Below are 11561 nucleotides of genomic sequence, written 5' to 3'. Positions count from 1 at the left end.
GAGCAAGTCGGCCCCAGGAGAGCACGTTATGTGTGTGTCTTGTGAGGACAAATGCCAAGCCTGGCACTTAAAAGACAATTGCAGGAAGGGCTCTCGGTTCATGTTGAGGTTTCATAATTGCTCATTGGGAATTATTTTCCCTAGCCCCAGGGGTGCCTGTCCCAGTGCATTATGGCACAGAGCAGAGTCCTGGGCTGTCCTGGATGTGCCCACCTGGCTCACCCTTAAAACTTGGCTTCCTGGGTCCAAAGATCATCAAGAATCATAGGATGCAGAGAATTCTGCTCAGAGCCCATCACCACCTCTCCTTCAGACAAGCATCACCATCCATGCCCAGCATCTCCCCTTCCCTTGGCTGCAAAGACTCTAAAAACACAAGGACGCCACATCCCCAGCATTGCTGCAGCACGTCTGCCTCTGGTAAACCCCGGGGTAGGAGTCTGAATGTTTTCATTCTTTCCACTCATTTTGCCGACTTGGAGGCTCTCAGAGGTTCACAACCTTTGCTTGGCAGGTTAGAAAAGGCTTCTCATCCCCAGGGAAGAGTGTCCTGCTCTTTGCACTAAACACTTGTGCACAGTCACAGGCACCAAAGGGTCAAACCTGACTCTCCAAGGAATCTTTCTGGTAATGGCACTCTTCTCCCTGAAAGGACAAGTTTCGGTGACATTAGTGTGTTAACTTCTGTGTGCGTCTAGGTTCCTGTGGGGGATTCCGTCTCCACTAGTGTAACCATGAGCTTCTGAGACTACACACTGCTTGTTCTCCTGAAACATGCATGGCCCGGGGTGCACCCTGAAACTCCTTGTGGGAGGTGAGACAGCACCCCAATATCCATGGGGGGCTTCTTGGTGAATGGATATTTGCTTTTCTGAGCCGTTCAGCATGTCACATTCCTGCCACATACCGCAACATGGCACGGCCTGTACAGTTCTGAATTCTAGAGGGAAATAAGTTCTGTTCGCATATTTTCCTCTTTTTTTATTTAAAAATAAAACAGGAATTTGTTCCGTCTGGGAATGCAACGTCAGTTCAGCACATCCTTTAAAATCAGCGAAACGGCTCTTCCTGCCTCCCTGGCTCTAACGGTTTTCTGTAAGGGGAAAGCACACCTAGGAGCCCCGACACGCCCACATCCTCCAGAAACCAGCTCTGAGGGCTCGGGCTGCGGGTGACGCCCCAGGCAGGGCTCCCCGGCAAACGGCAACGGGGAGGCGGGAGCTGCAGGCGGTTAAAGCCGCTGCATGGCGAGCTCCAGTGGGTCTGCCTTCCACCAGAGAGGCGGTTAAACAGGAAATTTCAAAATAGGCTTCCTCTGCACCTAGACTGGGCGTCCGCACTACAGTTGCCTGCTCACGGGGGGACGCTGCATTTGCATTTGGAGGGGACGGCACGATGCTGCGTCTGCAGAGGGCTGAGGGGTGCCGCGGCCGCCTCGACAGCACCCGCCTGCTGACGCGGGGCTGACGGAGAAGCGCGGCGGAGCGCCGGGGCTTGCAAAACAGCCCGTGGCTTCCCAAGTCCGCATCTGGGGAGCAGCCGTCAGCGGTGTTTTCTGAGCCCGTCACCCTGACATTCTCGAGCCTGTTGCAGCTGCTTCAGGTGAGCACTGTTGCTTTTCTCGCGTGCATGGTCAAGGGATAAGAGAGGGGCCATGGGACGGGCGTGGAGGGGACAAGTGTGTGGACGGTGTGAAGGAGGGTCTAGGCTGTGTTCTCTTCTGGGCCGTGCAGGCAAAAAGATTTGAATGCTTTGCAGAGCCCCTTAGCAGCAATGCCCAAAAGCCCCAGCTGGCAAAGATGCACTGCTTTAAACGCTCCCCAGGGATTAACGGGCTGGAAAGTGAGAGGGGAGGGGACTTTCACAGTGAAAGCAGCTGGTGACAGCCTCGAGACCTCTGCCGTACCCAGTTTGCACCGGCTCATGTAGATATCTGAGCTTATCATATTTCATATCTTGGGAAGGGTCTTGAGAAAAGGTGACCCCGTGGGGTGGGCTGCTGGCCCGGGACCTCCAGGTTATGAGCAGAGGCTGTCTGTAGTAGTTTGGGCACATGGAAGAGGGGAAACCAAGCGTTGTGTTTTGTCTTCCCAAACACAGAAGGGGTTTTCCTTGTGTTTGTCAAGTCTGTCACATGTGTAGTCAGAAGCTAAACTCTGGGGATGTTGCTAAGGGGGAAGCTGCAAATTGGGGCTAAATCTCTGCCCGGCCAGAACCCCCGTGTTTCTCGCCATCTGTTGAGAAGTCGACCAATATGTGCATTTTCTCTGTTGAGCTGGCACATGTGACTGGGTACTTTTAGGATCTGCTTTTTTCACTTTAAACATTTTCCACATTGAAAAATGTTATTTTCATTTGGGCATTTGCTGAGAGAAAGGCGGGTGAGTTCCAGGGTACTTGGAGAGATCACTCAAGGCCCCCTGAATCCCAGAGTCCTTGCCCTGAGAGGACACGTGGGGCAGGGACTGTGGGGAGCAGTGAGGAGGAGACGCACGTGGGCACCAAGTCAGTGTTTGCAAAGCATGAGAACGTCCACCCAGAGGTCGTCTGCAACAGCCTGTGCTTGGCAGCACAGGGACCGTGGGAGGAGAGACATAGAGACAGAGGAGGAGGGCAGACAGAAGGGCACACAGAGGGAAGGCAGACAGAGGGACACACAGAAGGAGGAGGGACAGACAGACGGACACGCAGAGGGAGGAGGGACAGACAGAGAGACATGCAGAGGGTCAGGAGGCAAAACACCCACCTGGCAGCACCCTCCTCTTCCTCTGCCAGGTAAAGACCCCACCCCAGGGCCAAGCAGCACTGTGGGGGATGGGCAGCCCTGCACATTAGCACAGAGAGATGCCTCACTGTGCTTCCCCAGCGACGTCCCTGCATCTGTGTCCACATCCTCCAGGAATGGATGGACAGATGGACACCATGTCCATGTTCATTGGGAGGGAGCAGCAGCTTTGGAAGGAGCTGGTGACTTCCAACACAAACTTCTGTCTACGAGTGCAGAAAGTCCCAAGGGTGGCACCCACTGTCTTTGTGCCCTTGTCCCACTGTGGCCAGCAGGAAGGACCATAGAAGGGCTGGTGGGCTTGGGTTCCATTCTCTGTGCTGACCCCCAGGGCTGGCTCATCTCAGGCCAGAAGCTTGTGCTCTCCAAGTTTCGGATTCTGTGACTGTAAAACAAGTGCTGTGTCACAGGGAGGAAGTGTTTGTTGGAAAACAGGCTGTGAGTCAACACTTGTGCACTGGCTGTATACCCAGACACATGCCCTGATGTATCACCTCATTCTGTCCTAACCATGTGACTGTCACCTCCACTTTACAGATGGAAAAGCCGAGATTCACAGAGGCTAAGGACCTCGCCTAGGGACACAGGTCTTGTTAGGAGTCTTGAACCCAGAACTTCAGCCTCCAGAATCTGTGGCTTAACCAGTCCCCCAGGGCTTTTCCTTGTCTTGTGTTGATGAGAGCGTTAGACAAAATTACCCCATGTCACAACGAGTGCAACTGCAGGCTTCAAGCCATGAGGTTTAAGGGTGGGAAGGAACCCCGGAGGGCTTCATGGTTGTGCCAGTTTGAATGTATTGTGCCCCCCAAATGCCATTGTCTTTGTAGTTTTGTGGGGCAGACATTTTTGGTGCTGGTTGGAGTTGCTTGGAATGTGCCCCACCCAGCTGTGGGAGATGATTCTGATGAGATGTTCCCATGGAGGCGTGGCCCCGCCCATTCAGGGTGGGCCTTGATCAGTGGAGCTATATAAATGAGCTGACTCAAAGAGAGGAAAGAGAGTGTAGCTGGGAGTGATGTTTTGAAGAGAAGCAAGCTTGCTAGAAAGGAAAGTCCTGGGAGAAAGCCGTTTTGAGGCCGGAGCTTTGGAGCAGATGCCGGCTGCCTTCCTAGCTAGCAGAGGTTTTCCGGACGCCATTGGCCATCCTCCGGTGAAAGTACCCGATTGCTGATGTGTTACCTTGGACGCTTTGTGGCCTTAAGACTGTAATCGTGTAGTGAAATAAACCCCCGTTTTATAAAAGCCTATCCATCTCTGGTGTTTTGCATTCTGCAGCATTAGCAAACTAAAACAATGGTGAAGGTGACGCTTTCCAGGACCACGGCAGAGGAAGTCGTGAATGGGGACACAGCATGGAGAAGGCAGGTTTTTGGAGAGGATAGGTGTGCCTTCCAGCTGGAAGGATTGTGGAGAAGACAGGGAGCAAGGAAGCCTGCAGTGAGGAGCTTGTGAATTCATCATCATGTTCAGGGAAGCTGTGGGAGCTTCTAATGGGCAAATGATGCTACCGGAGCTGTGCTTCAGTGTGGGGATGCCCTGAAGACAGGGGCAAGGAACACAGAAATCAGTGAGGGCTGAGGGAGGTGACCAGGGGGCACTGTGACAGGGTGCCCCATGGCCTGAGTTGAATGACGTTGTACAGGTGGAATCTGATTCGCCCACTGATCACATTTGAATATGAGGAGCACAAGTCCAGGGTGACTCAATGGCCAGAATGCAGGGTGAGACAGACTGAGGCAGGGAGGCTGGATTGGGGGGACTGGGCTGAGCAGGGCTTGTTTAAGAGGGTGAGTGTGGAGCCACGGGGATGATCCGACGTCCAGGGAGGACCACAAGCCGAGAGCCCAGACCTAGGGTGGTGAGCAAATCAAGGGGCAGAGAGGAGACCTGGCATTGCTTATGGAGGGAAGGCCTGAGGGATGGGATCTCTAATGCAGAGAGTGGAGTGCAGGAAGAGAGGGGCAAGAGGGGAACTTGGGGCAGGTTTTCCAACTTGGCACTGTTGATATTTGGGGCTGAATGATTCTCTGTGGTGGGGCATCCTGTGCACTGTAGGATGTCAAGCAGCATCCCTGGGATCCACCCACCGGATGTCAGTAGTACCTGCCTGTTCCAGTTGTGAAAACAAAGAATGTCTTCAGACACTGCCAAGTGTCTGTCCCCTGCGGGGCAAAATCATCCTTGGTTGTGAACCACTGTGATAGATAGATGAGATAGAGAAGACGACAATAGATAGAAAAAAGACAGATAGATTAGATGGATAGATGATAGATAGACAGGTAATCAATACATAGATATAGATTGATGATAGATAGAAAATAGATGAAAGATTAAATATATGATGGTGATGATTGATAGATGATAGATACATAGATGACAGATGAAAGCAGGTAAAGAATAGAAATAAGAGACATACAGATGATGATAATTGATTAGATAGATGATAGAGACAGATGTAGATAGACAGACAGATAGATAGATGATGGATGGAAAGATATAGATGAGACAAATGGTAGACACAGGTAGATGATACACAGATAAAAGATAGAGTTGAGAGATAGATGATATAGAGAGACGACAGATAGATGGATAGATAGATGACAGAAATAGATGATAGATGATACATTAGCTAGATGATAATTGAAAGATGATAGATGCATAGATGACAAATAATAAGCAGATAAAGGATGGAGATAAGATGCATATAGATGGTGAAGATTGATTAGATAGATATGGATAACAGATTAATAGATAATGAGTGATAGATGATAGATTAATAGATAGACGGTAGATAAATAGATGATATACAGAGATTAGAAAATGGATGGAGAGATGATAGATGGATAGACAGATGATAGATGGAGAGATATAGGGGGTAGATGAATAGATAGATAGATAGACAGACAGACAGACAGACAGAGTCCTTGTGCTAAACAAGGTTTCCCACCTCAGCACAACCGACTGTTGGAGCCAGGTTGTCCCTTGTGGTGAAGCTGCCCCGTGCATTATAGGATGTTTAGCAGCATCCCTGACCTCCATTCACTATGTGCCGGTAACATCCCCCACACCTTCCTAATGAGACAACCAAAACTATCTCCAGACATGGCCCAGTCTCTCCTGGGGAGGGGGCACTGCCTCCCTTTTGGGAACTCCTGGGTCAGAGGAAGAGAAGGATTGAGGAATGGGTTGTCCATAGCAGCATTTCCCCAATAGCCTCACCTCTCTCATGTCTCAAGAAGAGAAGAAAATAGCTCTGGAAATTAGGGGTCTCTTCTCCCCATTTCTCACTTCCAGCATGCTGTAAGGCCTTTGCTTTTATAATAAAATAATTAAAAATGCAAAAGACACAGAGAAAAGGTGTATAGAGTAGGAAATCCTTCTCTCCACAGTCAGGATCTGCGGGGAGACATGCTAGGATTTTAGGGTTTTCTCCTCCACCTTCTGAACTCCGAGGTCCCTGCAGGGTTTATGCAACATCCTCATGGTGCATGTTTTCCTGATGGGGAGCTAAGTCCTGGCTTGGGCAAATAACAACAAAAAGGGACCCACAAGGAGAGATCTGACGAGCACTCTACTGTGCAGGGAGAAACAATGAGGCGGGTTAAGGAGACATGGTTCTCTGGCACAGCCCCAGCTCCCTGGCACGGCCCCCAGTGTGGCCCCAGCTCCCCAGCATGGCCCCGGTGTGGCTCCCCAGCACGGCACAGCCCCACCTCTGCTGCTGCAGGATGTGGTCACTCCAACATCTCAATCCAGCCTCCTTGTCAACTCCGGGGCATTGGCCAATAACCCCAAGGCTCTAACTTTCTACAAAGCTCCTTCTAATCCAAAGACTGGAGACCTCTCCTTGTGAGCAGTGGTTTCTTGGGTCTTCACGTGAGCAGTTAAAGATGTTTGAAAAGATGTTCTTTAAAGGTGAGTGCGTGGTGCAGCCATCATGGAGAACAGTTTGGAGGTTCTTCAGAAAGTTAAACATAGAATTACCATAAGCTCTGGCAACGCCACTCCTAGGTTTATGCCCCAAAGAATTTGAAACAAGGACTTGAAGAGATATTTTCACACCAATGTTCATAGCAGCATCTTTCCAAAAGCCAAAAGGTGGAAGAAACTCTACCGTCCATCAACAGAAGAATGGATAAATAAAATGTGGTCTATCCATGTTTTAATTTTCTGGTTGATAAAGCAATGGGTTGGCTTAAACAATGGAAATTTATTGACTCATAGTTTTGAGGTAGGAGGAGTCCAAAATCAAGGTGTCACAAAGGCAAGGCTTTCTTCCAGAAGACTGATGTTCTGGGGCTAGCTGCCGGCCATCCTTGGTCCTGGGCTCCTCTGTCACGTAGCAATGCATATGGCGGCCTCTCCCAGCTTCTCCATTCTCTTCCTGGTTCCATTGATGTTCAGCTTTGATTAAGACCTGACTGGGCTGGGCCACACCCTAACTGAAGTAACCCCATCAAAATATCTACTTACAATGGGTTCAGACCCACAGGAATGGATTAAGTTTAAGAACATGTTTTTCTGGGGTACATATAGCTCCAAACCACCATACCATTCAATAGAATATTACTCAGACATGAAGAGGAATGAAGTCCTGATACAGGCAAAATGTAGATGAAACCTGAACACTTTATGTTAAGTGAAATAAGCCATACACAAAAGGAACAAATATTATATGATTCCACACATATAAAAAAAAATCTAAAATAAGGAATTGACAGGGATGGAAAGATTACAGGTTACCAGGGGCTGAAGGAATGGGGCAATTGTCAGTTTAAAAAAGCTTACAGAAAAGTAAGCAGCTAAAAATGATAACCATGGCAATGGTCTAGTATCTTTAAATAATAGTCTCTTCTTTGTGCATGGCATTCCTTTGCCAACCCTAACTAAAATCCTGTTTTAAGTTGCTACAAGAAGCAAATAACATATTGCCCCAGACTATAGGACACCAAGAGAAAGAAGAAAATCCCCATGGCTAATTGCTTAATATCATCAAGTTCTACATAAAAGAAGTAACCCTGAGAAAAGCAAGAAATGACCAAAAAAATCAAGAAAAAAACACCTAATAACACCAAAGACTAAAAATGTTTAAGATACAATGTCTTAGTTTAATTTTAACCAGTGACCCCTTCTTCTACCTCTAAAAACCCTTACTCACATCCTCACTTTGAACTGTTTTGGGGAAGATTCCTCTAGTTCCTGGTCTGTCCATGTTCCAGTTTGCTAATGCTGCTGTTTTGCAAAACACCAGAAATGGATTGGCTTTTATAAAGGGGGTTTATTTGGTTACAAAGTTACAGTCTCAAGGCCATAAAGTGTTAGCTGAGAAGGCATGTGGCTGGTGTCTGCTTGCTCCCAGGTTGTGTTTCAAAATGGCATTCTCCAAAATGCCAGCTTTCAATGGGTGTCTTCAAAATGTCCCTCTAAGCTGCAGCCAGCGTCAGGGTTCTGTACTCCAAGCATCTCTGAGCTAAACCTGCCAGTGTCTGGGTCCGTGCCAAGGTTTCTAAATGGGCAAGACCACACCTCCATGGAAATAATCCAATCAGAATTACCACCTACAGTTGGATGGGTCACATCTCCATGGAAACAACTTAATCCTAAGATTCCAACCTAATCAACACTAATACATCTGCCCCCCACAAGATTGCACCAAAGAACATGGCATTTGAGGGGACATAACACATCCAAACCAGCATAGTGCACTTGCAATAAATGTCCTTCACACTGAGAGACAAGTTTCTCCTTTGTAGCCCCAAATCAGGTGGGCCTTTCTATTGGAAAAAGCAGAGCTTGTGGTATCACAATTGGGAGCTTTTGCTTAGTGGGTATGGAGGTTCTGTTTGGGGTGATGAAAAAGTTTGGTAATGGATGGTGATAATGGTGGCACAACATTTTGAATGTAATTGACACCACTGAATTCTACACTTAGAATGGTTAAAATGACAAATTTTATTATAAATTTTTTTATTATAAAATCACAATAAAATATTTTTAAAAACATGATTGCCAGGCTTTGAGTTCAAATACTGGGCAGGCAGCAGCTCCTGATGCTCGGTGGTGAGACTAGAGGTCTGCAAGTACTTGTCTATGCAACAGGGTGGGGAGTGACCCTCAAAGCACTCACCAACCTGCTCAGTAATTTACACTCAGGAGTAGTTTTATACACAGTGCTTTGTTGTTCCTCAGCCAGCCCTCAAGGTGGGTGTGTTGCAAACAGCTTCTCTGCAAAATGTGTCACTTTAAAGATAAGGAAACTGAGGCTCAAAATGGTCAGGGGGCCTCTGAGGGGCCATTTAGTCAGTGGAGGGGCTGGGGCCAGTCTGGGGCACCCTCATGTCAATCACAAGTTCTACCCACTACCATGGGCGCCATCCAGGATCTGCAGGCTCCCCAGCCTGTCCTGGGGTTGGAAGCGTTCTGGTAACCTCTCAGTCATGGGCCATGGTGAGCAAACACACAGGGTTCCTTTACTAGTTGTGATCTTGTAAATTTCAGAGCAGAAGAAATGACCAGTGTCTCAATAACTGTTGGATGGATGGATGGATGGATGGATGAATGGATGGATGGATGGATAGATGGGTGGGTACATGGTTAGGTTCATGGATGGGTAGATGGGTATGTGGTTGGGTTGATGGATGGACTTATGGATATACAAGTGGTTGGATGTCTAGATGGGTGGGTGGATGTGTGGATGGAGAGATGGACTGGTGGCTGGGGGGGGGGTAGAAGGAAGGATGAATAAGTGGGTGGATGGATAGATGGGTGGATGCATTGGTAGGTAGGTGGGTAGGAGGAAGGATGGATGGCTGGATGGGTGGATGAATGGATGGATGGATGGATGGATGGATGGATGGGGTAGGGGCATGGGTAAGTTAATGGATGAGTGGATGGGTGTATGGATGGGTGGGTAGGTGAAAGGAAGGAGGGGGTGCTGAGCACCCCAAGTCCCTCTCTGGGTCATGGCGCCCTGCTGCAAGGCTACAGGGGAGGGGAGCTGGCCCATGTCCACTGCTTTCTTGAGCATCTGCATTGGCCCAGCCTCATCCTCTCTGTGCAGAAGGAAGGGGGTAGGACACCTAGCATGTGTGGCATTCCTACTGTGTGCAAAGGGGTTCTGCTGAATGCTCTCCTGGGATATCACTGGGCCCTCATCACAACCCTGCAAGACTAAGTTTTCTATCACCGTGGTGCCAGTGAGGAAATCGAGCAGGGTCAGGACTAGGGTGAGGAAAGCAAAGTGCTCGTCTCAGGCACAGAACCCAAGAGCACAAAAAGCTCAGTCATCAACATTAAGACTATTTCAGTGCAGTATTTTATTTCCTTATTTTTATTAAAGCAGCTTTAGGTTTACAGAAACATCATGCAGGAAGTACAGAGTTCCCACACACACCCTCTCACACACAGTTTTCCCTATTATTAACATTTTTGCATTAGCATGGGACATTTGTAACAATTGATGGGCCAACATCGATACACTGTTATTACTAAAGTCCATAGCTTGCATTAGGGCTGACTCTGTGTTACAGTTCTATGAGTTTTGACAATTGCATAATTTCATGTAGCCATTCATTACAGAATCTTACAGAATAGTTTCACTGGCCTAAAAATGGCCTTTATTCCATCTGTTTGTCCCTCCTCCCTTCCCCGAGGACCTCTGGCAACCACTGAAATTTTTCTGTCTCCATAAGTATGCTTTTTCCAGAATCTCATATATTTGGAATCATATAATATGTAGCCTTTCAGACTGGCTTCTTTACTTTGCAAGATGTATTTCAGATTCCTCCATGTCTTTCACGGCTTTATAGCTCATTTCTTTTCATCCATGTCTAATTGTCCTTTTGACAATGGATGTCTACGGGCTTTTTATTTAAAAATTTCAGAAGTTTATTAACATTATACAGTCCCACCAATGATGAATAAGAGTTCCAATTTCTCCACATCCTCTCCAGCATTTGTACTCTGGAAGTCCATCTGGCAGTTCCTTAGAAAACTAGATATAGAGTTACCCTTCGATCCAGCGATTGCACTTCTCGGTATATGCCCAGAAGATCTGAAAGCAGTGACATGAACAGATATCTGCACGCCAATGTTCATAGCAGCATTATTCACAATTTCCAAGAGATGGAAACAACCCAAATGTCCTTCAACAGATGAGTGGATAAATAAAATGTGTTATATACACACGATGGAATGCTACATGGCTGCAAGAAGGAACAATGTCTTGAAACATGTGACAACATGGGTGAAACTTGAAGACATAATGCTGAGTGAAATAAGCCAGGCACAAAAAGAGAAATATTATATGCTACCAATAATGTGAATGTCTTATGATAAACAAGATATATATTGTCTCAAAGAATCTATATATATATATATAAAGAGATTTGCCACATACTCCTCTAGTCACATGTTTGAACAACCAGGAATCCTTTTCAACATGGCCCAGGACAGCTCCACAAACAAGATCATCACTACAATCCAAGGCACAGACACATCAAATTCACAGTGGATCAGTTGAAAATCCTCATTGACACTTTCAACCAAAAACCTTATCTGGATTATGCTATCAAGCAAAAACTTGCTTTAGAAATTAACACTGAAGAGTCTAGAATCCAGATTTGGTTTCAGAATTGAAGAGCTACTTGTTCCGGAGAAGAGCAGAAACAGAGCAGGCCTTAGAATCAAGCCAAGCCACAGGCAAGACTCCTCTGCAGAGATTCAAGATAGAGAAGCCAGACAGTGACATCCTTCCTGTAGCTCTCCCCGATTATAC

The 11561-nt window shown here is 47.3% G+C and overlaps 1 protein-coding gene across 5 annotated transcripts in view; it reads left to right on the top strand.

Moving 5' to 3' along the window:
• The first annotated feature begins 1185 nt into the window (after positions 1-1185).
• Positions 1186-11561, top strand: part of P2RY8 (P2Y receptor family member 8) — a 63234-nt gene continuing 52858 nt past the window's right edge. For 2 of the 5 annotated variants that reach the window (XR_005215022.1, XM_037824606.1), the window contains exon 1: positions 1186-1602. The gene's annotated coding sequence lies outside the window, so the exon portion shown is untranslated. The remainder of the gene's footprint in view (positions 1603-11561) is intronic. The other 3 variants (XM_037824608.1, XM_037824607.1, XM_037824610.1) reach the window with 2 other exon arrangements.

Source organism: Choloepus didactylus (assembly GCF_015220235.1).
Source record: "Choloepus didactylus isolate mChoDid1 chromosome X unlocalized genomic scaffold, mChoDid1.pri SUPER_X_unloc1, whole genome shotgun sequence".
Taxonomy (NCBI): domain Eukaryota; kingdom Metazoa; phylum Chordata; class Mammalia; order Pilosa; family Megalonychidae; genus Choloepus; species Choloepus didactylus.
The sequence above is the reverse complement of the archived record's forward strand: the minus strand, read 5'-3'. Positions and strand labels throughout refer to the sequence as shown.